Source organism: Coptis chinensis, chromosome 1, assembly GCF_015680905.1.
Source record: "Coptis chinensis isolate HL-2020 chromosome 1, ASM1568090v1, whole genome shotgun sequence".
Taxonomy (NCBI): Eukaryota; Viridiplantae; Streptophyta; class Magnoliopsida; order Ranunculales; family Ranunculaceae; genus Coptis; species Coptis chinensis.
In genome coordinates, this window is record NC_141456.1 from 48,897,619 (window position 1) to 48,911,220 (window position 13,602).

The following is a 13,602-nucleotide window of genomic DNA, read 5'->3' on the forward strand; positions in this document are numbered from 1 at the left end:
CATTTTCATCAAAGAAATATTCAAAGTATGGATTTTGGTCTTCTTGTTCCTCTGTCAGGTTCATTGGAGGATCTGGAGTCCAAAAACCAGCAGCACACTTTGCGTTAATTACAGTAAGGCCAGCTATTTGAAGATATATTTATGGATAAATAACTTGATAACCCCAATGCAACATAATTTTCGTGACTAGAGTAGGCAAAGGTGCTAACCATTTTTTAGGCTTGGTGATTGAGTTCCAGAGATATTGGATTATGCAGAAGTCATCCCTTTGAGTTTGCATAACCCAGAGTAGGGTGGCACTACACCATAACAAGAATTTTCTAACAATTGCAATTTCTCATTTGTAACACATATACATTTGTTAGTAAATTAATAACAGTTAGCGTTCCGTTACATAATTACTTAACCGTTAGTAAATTACCAGAATTATTTTGTGACATTTATAGAGATATTAACTAATGGATGTACAAGTGTGACTAATGATAAAATATAATTAGAAAATTTGAGACTAACTAAAAAAATAAAAGAAAGAAGGCGAAAATTTTAGCGGGATTTTTTCGCCTCGCCGCTCATTAGGTCAACTGGTCAGTACCCTTATGGAAAAGAGTCAACAAAACAAAAGGGGAAAAGTGGATGAAGCGCTGCCACTACCACTTCAAAGGAACTAGATGGGGTCTTTCTTTTTCCTTTTATTTCTATTTTCTTCTCAATCAATCTCAATTCTATTTCATATATGATAGGACTAATGGGAATTTGTTTTTTTGGTCGATCTACTAGGTTTTTTGAAGTTAGTTGGTTGTGTACCCAAAGGACAAAACTTTCATTATTTCAACACAAAATTGCTCGATCTATGGAAGAAAGCTTGCTTTAACCAAGGTAACAACTAATTATGGTTTCGATTTTTTGAAAATGGGGTTTTGGCTAAACATAAAAGTGTGTGATCTATTCATTCAATAGTCGTTTGTTGTGCTTGTTTAACCTTAAGTAAGTTAGTTATTAAAAGTTAAGATCCTTTTAATTTCGAATTAGTTTAGTTTATTTGTTATTGTACTTTTCAGTGTTTGTTTTACTGGTTTTGGCTAAACGTGTTCTTGTACTTATCTTGAATGGCCTTGCTTTGTTCTTGAAGCCCTTCGTGATTTTAATGTATTATATACATCAAGATGATAAGTTTGATGGAAGAAGTTGAATCTGAAATTTTGTTTGAGTTGATCTCATTACTTGTTCAATCCTTAAATAAAGTGATAAATGTAGTAGGCTTCTTCTAGGTGAAACTTTACATTATTACACTGAAATTGATTTGATGATGATAAGGTGATTGTTTTAAGTGATTTATATTGATATAGACCTTGTAAAGATTTGTCAAACCATTTATTTTGTATAATGGAGGAAGTCGTATGCTGCTAGCATATATTCATCATTGATAAGTGAATTGGTGTCATTTGAAGTTGAAGATTAGGCACGGATTGAGAGGAAGTGAATCACTTAGATTCTTCCTATTTTTGGATCTGGATGGTAGGGTTAGGTTCATTTCAAGTAGATTACATGTGTATAGATCAGCAAGCCAAGTTAATTTCATTACTCAAGTAATGCATATTCAACCAAGGCCTAATATTTTGAAATCGGGCGATATTTTGGATCCTTCAAAAAATGAAATATATAAAAATGTCAATATATCGAACGCTATATATCTTTTTGTTGATTGGTCAAAAAAAAATTGGGTGAATATATCGGGAAATATCGTTGATATATAGCGATATATATCGGAAATATCGAAAATAATAATAAAAAATAGTCAAACATCGGTCAAAGTCAACAAAGTTGGTGGTCAAAATCGGATATATCGGTCGATATATATCGATATATTATAAAACCCGATGTATATCGGTTTGAAATTATTTCAATATATCCATCTGAAATATCTTAATATCTCTATATCAGAGGTCAAAAACAGAAATATATCTCCGATATATCGATATATCGGCCGATATTTTCGGCCTTGTATTCAACTATACCAAGGTGGATGGGCCAAGTGAAGAGTGATTGTGACATTTGTTTGTATGTAAATTTGTTTGTTTGTGTGGAGGGGCTTACCAATCAGTACCTCTTTATGTACGTGTGCAACTATGAGTTTGATGTAGGTTAGGGAGTTGAATATGCATTACTTGAGCAATAGTGAGTTTGATGTAGGTGAAGAGTGATTGTGATATTCTAGAAAAGCTCTTACTGGGTATGTACTTGTCTGGAAGTACTGCTATCATTGATGACGTAGTTCATTCCGTGTCAAATGTCGTAAGTTTTAAGTGATTTATTTGGTGGAAAATAGGTTTGGGCTTGAATAGAATTTGAGTTATTGGTATTTTATTTGTTTTCTTAGGTGCTTAGTGGTGTGGCATTGTGGTCGTTTAAAGTTGCGAGGGCTCCTAAGGATAAAGAACATCCATATGGTCACTTTTGATTCGTACCCACGTGCTACACTATGAATATCTTTAGTGAGTATCAAATTATGTAAGTGTTTAACTATTGTATCTTTTATCCTGTCCAGGGCATGGTAAATTTGAGACTCTAGGAGCTCTTGGGATTTCTTCTATGCTTTTAGTAACTACAGGAGGTATTGCGTGGCATGCTATGGATACTTTACTGGTAAGGATCACATTAAGTGAGGCAATGAGGTAGACGTGTAGAACATTGTAGCCAGAAGTAGTATTTTTAGTTATTTTAGTTTTTCAAGTACTTTGATTGGTTTCTTCATAATGTAAGTTCTTGAAAATCTGCAGGGACTTCTGGCATCAAATCCGGGAATGGATAGCCATGGCCATAATGGAGGGCATCATCACGGGGTTGACATGGATCACCCCATCTTGGCTGTGAGCATGATGATTATATCAATTTCTGTTAAAGAAGGGTACTGACCAAATCTAAAGCTTTTAACTCTTAAATATTGCTGGTCTTTTTTCTCACCCCTGATTTAAGCATATACAGTGTACCTTGCAATTAGTATGTCTCCATTTAAATTCTTATACTGTCATTTGCTTTCAAAATTAATATTAGGGTAGCTGAGCCAAAAATGTATACGAGTTTGTGTAAGGTGTTATTAATCTGGTTCCAGTTCACTAGGGCAGTCATTATCTTTGCAGCAGTAGAATCTATTAGTCAACACATCCAGGTTTTCCATTTCATTCGATTACTTTATTGGCCTTGCGTGTTGGAACCGTTGTTACTCAAAATGTTTATAATGTGAAAAAAGAGAGTAAATTAAATAACCCTCACTCGCATCCTCAAATCATTAGAGAGTTGATGTTTCTGGCGATATACTGTAGGTTGGTTTACCAGTTGAAAAATGTAATAATATGATCACGCTGGATCTCACTAGTACTGGTTGTCCTCACAATATTTTTGTGATGTTAGATACATGGGTTCTGGTCCTCGCACCCATAACCTAGATGATCATGACTAGTTCATTTCATGTATCAGTAAATCGAGTATTAAACCATCCACTGACATTCATTGTCTGAGTTGGTCATTTTCTTTTTTCTTGTTCAATCAGCTTATCATATAGTTGACTTCTTAGCATCGAATTGCTCTACCTTTTGGCTGTATTCAAAACTTTCAAGTGATCAGGCCGTGAGACCAATTCAATGTTAATTTTCCTATATCAAGAGTTGTGGGGTTGGTTCAGTTGAATAAAAATAAAAATAATTTGTTTGTGGTTTTTTTTTGTTTTTGGCAATTACTTATGCACTCTGTGTTTCATATCAAATAGTCTTTATTGGATTACGAAAAAAGCTGGTGAAAAAGAAGGGAGTGGACTGATGAAGGCAAATGTGTGGCATCATCGTCGCGATCTTTGTCTCATCAGTAGTTGCTCTTGCTGGTGTTGGTAAGAACTTTACTTTACTAAAGAGAATTCTTGAGTTTAATCCAATGTAAATTTGGTCTTTATGCGTTGTTAGTCTTGAGCAAAATAAGCTCATCGGTATTTTGTCGCAGGTGTTCTTTGGTGATTAAGGGGAGGTTTAGAGCCTGTGAATTTTCTCATACCATATATCTCTTTGTTTGTTAGTAATACGATTTATCTTTGGAAAAATTAGCTGATGTTAGAACTTACAAGTGTGATTGTGGCTTCAGGAGGTTCTATTCTGGGAGCAAAATTTCTAGACCCACTTGTGGGGCTTACTGTGTCCGGAATGATTTTTAAAGCTGGAATTGAAACTGGGCACCAGAGGTATATATGTATACTCAGTTTTTTGTCTACTCGTTTTTTTTTCTTCTATTTTTCAAAAAAATTCTTAGCTTCTTTAAACCATAATTCTTTCTCATTCATAAAATAAATTTAATAAGGGAGCAAACTACAGTAACTGTTGTATGTTGGTATAGGCTCTTTAGTTTCCTATATCTTGAGTATGAACATGAGCAAGTTTCCTAAATTTTACTGGTATACTTTCGTACTCTTTCCTATGGTAACATCTTGCTACTTGGGCTCATAATAATTATTGTAAAAAATTGGAGTTTCAAATTGATTGAAGTGATCTTAATTTTTAAGATTTAAAAAAAAAAGATCACTTTCCTTTTAGTACATTAATAGGAAATAAAAACCGACGAATTGGTAATGAAGGATGCACATACAAGTCGGTTTGTTTGTCAGAATAATCATTTATTATCGTTTTTCAAATAACCATCGTCACCATCAGATGACTGTTGCAATATTTTTCACTACAACATACACTTTGTAAGATACTGTGATACTTTAATGTTTGATTATGCATTGGTTAACTCTGAAAAGGAAGAAACTAAGTGCACTTCTCATTTAAGTGTCTTAATACGTGCTGGACCTTTGTTGGATTTCATCTCTTGCATGGTTTTCTGGGAGTTTGCATGGATCCCCTTATGTCACCGCGTTCATTTTTTGTTCTTTAGTGTCATGGAATTGGTTGATACTGGAGTCCCACAATCCATTTTAGATCCTATCAAGCAAACAATACTCCGAGTTGAAGGGGTCATGGTAAGTACTCTCTCTTTGCTCCTCTTTGTTGCAAAACCAATACCTGAGCTTTGTTAGTAATTTTGCTGGCGTTTGTAAAGGTTCTTTTTGGGCGAACCTTACGTGTGTAGGAATTTTGGGGAGAATGATGTTGCGATTGAGTTCGAAGGATCGAAATGCCTATGTATCCAGTTTGTTGACGACTTGGAATCAAGTCGAATGTACTTCATTGTTTGGATTCTATGATCGAATGATCGATGGCGAACGAAAAAGATGGAGAGTAGAGAAGAAGCATCGGATTCTCCTCTCCGTTTAGAGAGTGGAGAGGAAATATATAGAATTCCCTCCCCCCTTTAGTGCTCCATGAATTGAATGAGATCCACTTTTGTTGCTCTATTCATTGATGATATTTAATATTGCATTGATAGCTATTATTGCTCTATGCATGTATTCATGTTCATTTTATAACTATTTGGTAACTCATGACTTTTGAGATGACTAATTATAATGATCCAATAAGTTAGTCTCAAGATATGATCAATGACAATGACACGTGTCGTGAATATATTTATGACAATATATGTCCCCCACACAGCCCCCTCTCGTTAGGTCGTGCTTTCTTAAGAACGATCTGTCGAGAGAAATAATTTGACACGTGTCTAAGTGGAACAGTGAGCATGTTGGAGCTCATGTGAGCGTAGGTCTAGGATCCTTTAGCGCTTATGTAAGCGTTCTGCTCCAGTGAGCGTAGGTCAAAGGACCTTTTAGCACTTATGGAAGTGTTTTGCTCGAGTGAGCATACGTCAAGGGACCTTTTAGCACTTATGGAAGCGTTCTGCTCGAGTGAGTGTAGGTCAAGGGACCTTTTAGCGCTTATGGAAGCGTTCTGTTCAAGTGAGCGTAGGTCAATGGACCTTTTAGCACTTATGGAACCGTTCTGCTCGAGTGAGCGTAGGTCAGGGACCTTTTAGCGCTTATGTAAGCGTTTTGCTCCAGTAGGTCAAGGGACCTTGTAGGCATTCTGCTCCAGTAGGTCAAGGGACCTTTTCACACTTATGGAAGCGTTCTGCTCGAGTGAGCGTAGGTCAAAGGACCAGGAGTGCTCATGTCAGGGTTCTGCTATAGGGAGCGTTTGAGCTTGAGCGAGCGTATTGCTTTATTGAGCGTTTTGCATTGGGCTGGCCCTTGACGTATAGGTTCCTAACTGGTGAGAAATGTTAGTGCTATGTAGCATTCAAGCTTGAGTGAACATTTTGCTCAAGTGAGCAATGTGGCCCATGGGAGCCTGGTGCTCTTAGAGAGCGTTCTGCACTGAGTCGGTCCTAGAAGTATAGGTCCCCAACTAGTAAGAAGTGGTGGTCCTATGTAGCGTTTGAGCTCGAGTGAGCGTTATACCCAGGTGGGCGTCATGACCCAAGTAAGTCTGCCTACTCTAGTGAGCGAGTGGCTCTAGTGAGCATCCTGATTTGGAGATCACAGTTGATAGCTAGCCTTGACTTGGCGTGACTGTAATTGAACCGAACTTGATCCTTAGTAGGGCATCAAGTTGATTGGTTGATAGCTAGTCTTTTTGGAGTTTAATTGGCCTGTGAAAATGCGAGCTGGCACCAAAGAGTTAGTACAGATTAACGGTAGTAATTCTGGAGATGTGTTGAGCATTGAGCTCAAATAATAACTAAATTGAACATGTTTAGATGACAATAAATAGCCCAAGTTTGGAGATGGTTTTGTCTAGCCCCCAGTTTGGAGCTTGAATGACCTGCACTAGATCGAACTAATACCGAAAAGGAATTAGAACAAAATAAATGGTACTTTTGTCAATAAATTGAGCATTGAACTCAAAATGCTAGGTTGTATGTGCGCATCTGGCTGTAGCTTGCCCCAGCCTCTTCGGAGTGCAAGTGACCTGCCAAGGAGCAAGCTCCACAGCTAATGCAACTAGCCTCCTATATGTTCAAAGTATAGTCGACCTGCAAAGCACCCATCCATCTATAACAGAAAGGTCGTTAGTAGATAAGGTTGTCCAAAATGTATTAGAAATAGTCACGTCCTCTTTTTCATTCTTGCCCTTAAGCCTTATGGCAAAGATAATAAAAGATTGATCCTAAGAACGAGAGGGCAGTATCCATAGTGTAAGTGGCGACTATATGCTCACTAAATCGGAAATACTTGCTTTGGTGTCCACTTGGTATAGTAACTAAGGTGGACGTTTGTCCAGCAAAATGATCGATGGAGATAATAATCCATCTACATGCTGGATTATGCTGTTTGTAACGTCTGTTTGGAATTGAGACTTTGAGTTAAGGTTACTCGAATTGGCAGTGAACGATCGACATTAATAGCTTATCGTAGATATTAGGAAACATAAAGCTTAGTGTAACCGCTCATGGAGGCTGTGCGTAATTAATTAAATTGAAGTAATGCTGATATAAGCAAAATTTGAGATAAACAAGGGCAACTAGCTATAATTATGTCGGCCCCCATGTGATAGTAATATGAAATCAATAACACTTCAAAAGTCATGAAAAAATTGTGAGTGTTTCTTCTGGATATATATAGACTGTAGAATTTGGTGATGGTTTGAAATAATCAAGGTCAAGAATTTTTAGTGCTTGTTCAGGTTGACATGCAAGATAATCAAGTTCTAGAACTAAAGGTAGGGTCGTCTCTGGAACAAGGCACATAAAGGACTAATATGGTATCTTCAACATTCCATATTAGATGATATTAGATGCAAGTAATTATAAGAGTGAATATGCCGCATCAGAATTTGGTGATTTTCTTCAAACCAAGACAAGAACATGTGAAGGTCGTACTTTTATTGATCTTAGAAAAACACAAGTGATGTTCTAAGCAATTGAGCCTTTGTGCGTCAGTCGTGAAATTCATAGCAAGAATAAACAAGTCTGATTAGCACATTTGTCTTGATCTAGTAACGTGCGGCCTTAACCTTCTAAAACCATAAGCCTAAAGAAAGGCAATATACGCAATTATAAGAAGAATTGGAGTGAAAGACTTATCTGATGATCAAAGCTTATCAAGCGACTTTTCGTTAGTGCCTTTTTCGTACTCCTAAGTTTTGTTTGAACCATGTTCAGTTCGGTCATCGTCTAATTCCATGCTTCAAGGGATTGTAAATCCAATGTTTTCTTGAATGATATTGTTGGAAAAATAAAAATGTGGATTTCCAAAAAATTCTCCCCACATACGGCACCAATGTAAATGTTCTTTTTGGGCGAACCTTACGTGTGTAGGAATTTTGGGGAGAATGATGTTGCAACTGAGTTCGAAGAATCAAACTGCCTATGTATCCAGTTCGCTGACGACCTGGAATAAAGTCGAACGTAGTTCATTGTTTGGATTCTATGATTGAATGATCGATGGTGAACGGAGAAGATGGAGAGTGGAGAAGAAGCATCGGATTCTCCTCTTGATAAGAGCCCAAAACTGTAGTTTTAACCCCTTTAACAATATTGCTTTAGACCAATTATGTGATTAATAAGTAAGAGTTAGTACTGTTATCGTGCTTTTGTGTATTTCAGGATTCGGAGTTGAATAAATGCTAATTCGTTACTAAGTAGGCGCTAAAAAGAGTTAAAGTGATTGCTATGAAAGTTCTATGAAGAAAGCCCAAGTTTCTTGGAGAAAAAGCCCTTAAAAAGCCCAAGTTAAAGCTGTTAAGTGAAAGTCAAACCGGATTAGAAAGCTGAAGAAAAGTCAACAGAACTTCAAAAGACCATATCTTTGGACTCAGGCCTCAGAATTAGGCCTATTTTATATCAAAATGACCGGCTCAGAAAACCTTTTCCAATGGTCTAGGCCTTGACTCGATCAGAGTAGTATAAGTTAATGAATTCGCATGCTACAGTAACACTACCAGAATTGGAAGTCTTAGATTTACCCAATTGGGTTATGGACTTGATTTATGGGTCCATAACCTAGCCTAAAGCCCATTCACAAAATTGTAACCTAAGCCTCTCCTATATAAAGAGGGTTAAGGCTAAAATAAAAATGGGCTACTCCCTCTTTAGTTTAGAATAATTTAGGGTTCTCTCTTTCTCTCTTTTTGTAGTTTAGTTTAGGTTAGAATAATTTAGTTTGTAGCCTCCATTAAATCCTTCAATAAAAACCCTTAGTTTAATATTCAATTCTTTTCACTTTAATTTAATGTCTTCATCTTATTGTTTTGATATTGTTCATCCAATGAAACTAGACTAAAAACTTCATTAGAGGAGGTTAAAGAACTCATGTTAGGATGATTGCTTGTTAGAATAGTTATTATTTAGAATAAAATTTCAAGTTCATTATTATGAGTGTTTAGAGATAAACCTTATAATGATGAACCAGAGTTTAAAGCCACCATCAAAGAGATTTGTGGTGGAGCTAAACTCTCATGCTAGTGGAACCTTGATTTGAGAGGACTTGGTATTCACTAGGGATCAATATTCGATTCGATGACTAACTAATAGCCAATCGAATTGCATGGTGGAATTTCCCTCCTCTATGTTCTTCCAATTCATTAAATTCACCTTTTAATTTCTTAGTTAAATTAGTTTAATTTATAATTAGTTTTAGTTTAAATAAATCACTTCACACATTACTCTCACTATTGTTCTTTGTGTTTGATTAATTGAATTCATTTTTGTCTTGCTAGTTTAAGAGTGGAACGATTCCGTACTTTATATATTGCATGAATATATATGTGAGAGTATGAAATAAATAATTGATACCGTAAGAATTAAGTTAGAATAATCTAGTTTAGTTTTTACGGGTTATCACCTCTCCGTTTAGAGAGTGGAGAGGAAATATATAGAATTCCCACTTCCCTTTGGTGCTCCATGAATTGAATGAGATCCACTTTTGGTGCTCTATTCATTGATGATATTTAATATTGCATTGATAGCTATTATTTCTCTATGCATGTATTCATGTTCATTTTGTAACCATTTGGTAACTCATGACTCTTGAGATGACCAATTGTAATGATCCAATAAGTTAATCTCAAGATATGATCAATGACAATGACACGTGTCGCGAATATATTGATGACAATATATGTCCCCCACAGCGTTATTTTGTTTTTCTTTACTAACCTAAGACGTAATATGTTATATTTGTTGACATGAGGTGGTAAACTTAGTAAATGCGGTATTGTAATGTAATAGATTACCTTTCTTCATAAAGCTGTAGTCTCTTCTAGAGCTAGGGTTGATATGGAGAATCTTGTTTGTCCTAAAAGTGGACTGAATCCGGCTAAAGTTGATATCCTTTTTTCTAATCAATGGGTGCAGCCGGAGATTAATCTATGTAATGACGAGGGTGCCTCTATTTAAAGTTAATAAAATTGGCAATAGAAATCATAATTAGTAGACCAAAATAAGATTATTATATTTCAGTTATTTATTGTTTGTAAATTGATAAAGGTATATATGCTGAAGTTACAAACAAGTACTTTAAGATTCTAGTTTTGTTATGAGCAAAGTTAGGCATGGTTTGTTATAGTCAATGTGGGACAAAGGGATCTTTGCTATATCTTGAAAAAACTATTATTTTTATCATTTTAGCTTGAAAAAACTATCTTAGCCTTGATAACCTAGCTTATTAGTAGAATGAGGATCTCGTTAACTTTTGGCAACTGTGTCAATCGGACAAGGATTTGTTAGTTTTATGCTCATCTTGTTAAGTGTTCCTTCACTATATTGCTTGATTAACTTTTGAAACTTCGAGACATATTGTTTAGCTTTTTGTGTACTATTGTATTTGATTATAAGTATTTAGTTTATTTGCCTCGCACTCTAAATTGATTTTCTTTTGGCACGCTGCCCCTTGCTAATGCAGAAGGGGCTAAAAAACACAATATGATTGAGCTGTTCAAAACATATGGTGGCTTATATTTATGTAAGATCTGACCTACAACTTTGAATTGTAGCTTTTGACTTGTATTGTACTAGTGAGTTCTCGATTTGAGGTAGCCTAGCTGCTGCCTAGGCAGCCTCCTCACCTTGTCGCCTTGCTAGGATCTCTAAACCTAGGTTTATGGCCAAGAAAATTCCAAAACTGTTGCCAATGCACTATAGGATTTAAGCTTAAAACTTTTGTCTACTTGCTGGATTTAACTCAAGTGTATTATTTGCAGGAGAACTCTTAGAAGGTTAACTGTAAATAGTTTCACTAGATTAATTTTCATTACCTACCTCAGTTTCTGGTTTAAAGACCTTATTAAGTTAGTTTTTGTCGCCTTATTCATCCTCTTCTTAGTAATATAATGTTTATCAAGTTGGTTTCTTTTTAAGTTACGTCAATGGGGCAAGTTTTGTTTCATCCCTTATAGGATTGTGTGTAAGGAACTAAGAGACTAGTATAAGAGACTAATATGTGTTAGTGTGTTATCATGTGCTAGTGTGTTATCTTTGGTTGTAAGGGTCTTCGCTTACACTGTTTTCAATTATTTATTGTAGGGAAAGGTGACATGCATTCACCGTACGTTGACGAGTCACAAGTGCATAATCAAGATGTCATATAGAAGAGTGAAGGACTACATACTTTGGAGATATCGAATCATAGTTTGCAAGGTGTTGTAAAAATTGTACTTAAAATAGTTGTGTCGGAGAAGATGAGATCTTTCATTCTGATACGTAAGGATTGCTTACTCAAATAATTATTTAGCTTGTACTTAGGTGGTGCGGATTTATTTATACTTAAGATTTACTTTCTTAAGTTGTTTATATGATACTTTGAGTTGTAATTATTTAATGAAGTGTTGTTTGACTATCAATTGTTCTAAGTGATCAGTGATACATTGTGGAGTAAAAAAAGGTGCAGGTACGGGTACGTGCACCAGTATAAGTGGCCCACATATAAAAGGGCAAGAGAAACCAATTTATTATTTTATTTTATTTTTTTATACAATGAAAATTTGTTAGTAATGGATACCGAACCGTTAGCAACATAATTTTTTTTATACAATGAAAATTCGTTAGTAACGGATATGGAACCGCAACAGAAAATCAAAATGACGCTTATATCCATTACTGACAGTGGATAAACAAATTTGGTAACCGTTACTAATAAATTCTAACAGTTACTTATTCGTTACTGAAATTAATTTCTGTGACACTTTATAACCGTTAGTAAATTTTTTACTGGATAATAAGTGTTACAGATATCCGCTACTAATATTAGTCACGCTTTTGTGTCAACTCAAGATAACTATTACTAATATTTTTTGTAACGGATGTATATCCATTACAAATAGGCTGTTATGGTGTAGTGTGGAGAAGAAGTTTGGTCACTTCAGATGTTTGTGATGTTCCTGCCACATTGTGTCCTAACCAATGGAGCACGGTTCGTTGATTCTGTGTCAAAGAGCGCTAAAGAACAACATGGTTTCGGTTTCTGAGTTCACCATGAGATATAGTGGCCTTCAATAATTGTTTGACGGTATCAAATGGTGACTCCTGAAAATGCATCTCCGGGTTCATCATTTGAATTTGAAAGATGTCGGAGATAATTTCCCTAGTCAATTCAAAACGTTGTCCATGGGCATGGAAATAGAAATTACCATGGTCAGGTCCGCTAAATTGGTAGAACATCAAAACCAATTCTCTGGAATAAATAGTTGCTGAATGATATAGAAGATGTATCCATCCTTAACGTACAATTTATATGTCAAAATATGGAGCAACAGGTCTTCATGAAATTTTTTCAAATAAATTTTCTTGGGCACTATTTTTCTGGGTCGATCCATTTGAAAGTATAAGTGAGGGAAGAATAGTGAAGAATGAGTGAAATGAAAATGGCTGAAAGGAAGAAATTTATAGCCAAGATATGAACATTTATGGATCAGGATGACAAGTGCAGTTAGATCCAGAATTAATATGTGGAAAAACACAAATAAAACATGTGCGCTTGTCACATCACATTTATGTGGTAGCATGTTCAAATGAGAAATTCCCTGATGGGTCTTTTAACGTCAGATTCCAGAGACGATGAAGAGATGTTCATAAAGATTAGAGAATACAGAGGAAGGTTTCACAGGGAAGTTAGACCAACACGTATTTTCTATCTTGAGTTGTCAAATGGGGCATGTAAAGTCACGTCCCTAAGACTGTTATCGAGGTATGCAAAGAGATAGAACATACAGAGGAAGGAGCCACAGGGTAGTAAGACCTATATGTAAAATCTGAATTTATGGAGCAGACCTCAATAATGGAAGCTAGTTAGAGCTTACAAAGTGGGGTGTGGGACATAATGAGTTGAGATTGTTTTGTTTTTTTTTTTTTTTTTTTTTTTTTATTTATTTTTTTCTGTTTATGAGGAAGTAAAAATACAAATTATACATACAAACATAACATAGGCAATTTCTCCATTTAATACGTAAACCATACAAATGTGTGAGAATTATTTAACACACCACGCTAATGTACAAAAACATTAAAGAAAAGAAAAGATGTATGTTACATAGATCTAGATATTTTGAAGGATGTTATACATAATCAAAAGTATGACAGCGATAAACACCCCTATCATGAAAACCTTGAATGGGATGAGTGAAGTAATGGGAGGGGGGGTCGATATTTATAGGGAAAGATAGGACCATTGGTGAAAGCGTGCAGAATAGT

The 13,602-nt window shown here is 35.6% G+C and overlaps 1 pseudogene across 1 annotated transcript; it reads left to right on the forward strand.

Annotated features, from left to right (window-relative positions):
- The first annotated feature begins 749 nt into the window (after positions 1 to 749).
- LOC147524370 (metal tolerance protein 2-like) lies at positions 750 to 11,752 on the forward strand (annotated as a pseudogene). The gene is made up of 7 exons (XR_015219329.1): positions 750 to 876; positions 2,546 to 2,643; positions 2,778 to 2,905; positions 3,764 to 3,880; positions 4,129 to 4,225; positions 4,918 to 5,002; positions 11,440 to 11,752. The product of XR_015219329.1 is annotated as a metal tolerance protein 2-like (transcript).
- The last annotated feature ends 1,850 nt before the right edge of the window (positions 11,753 to 13,602 follow it).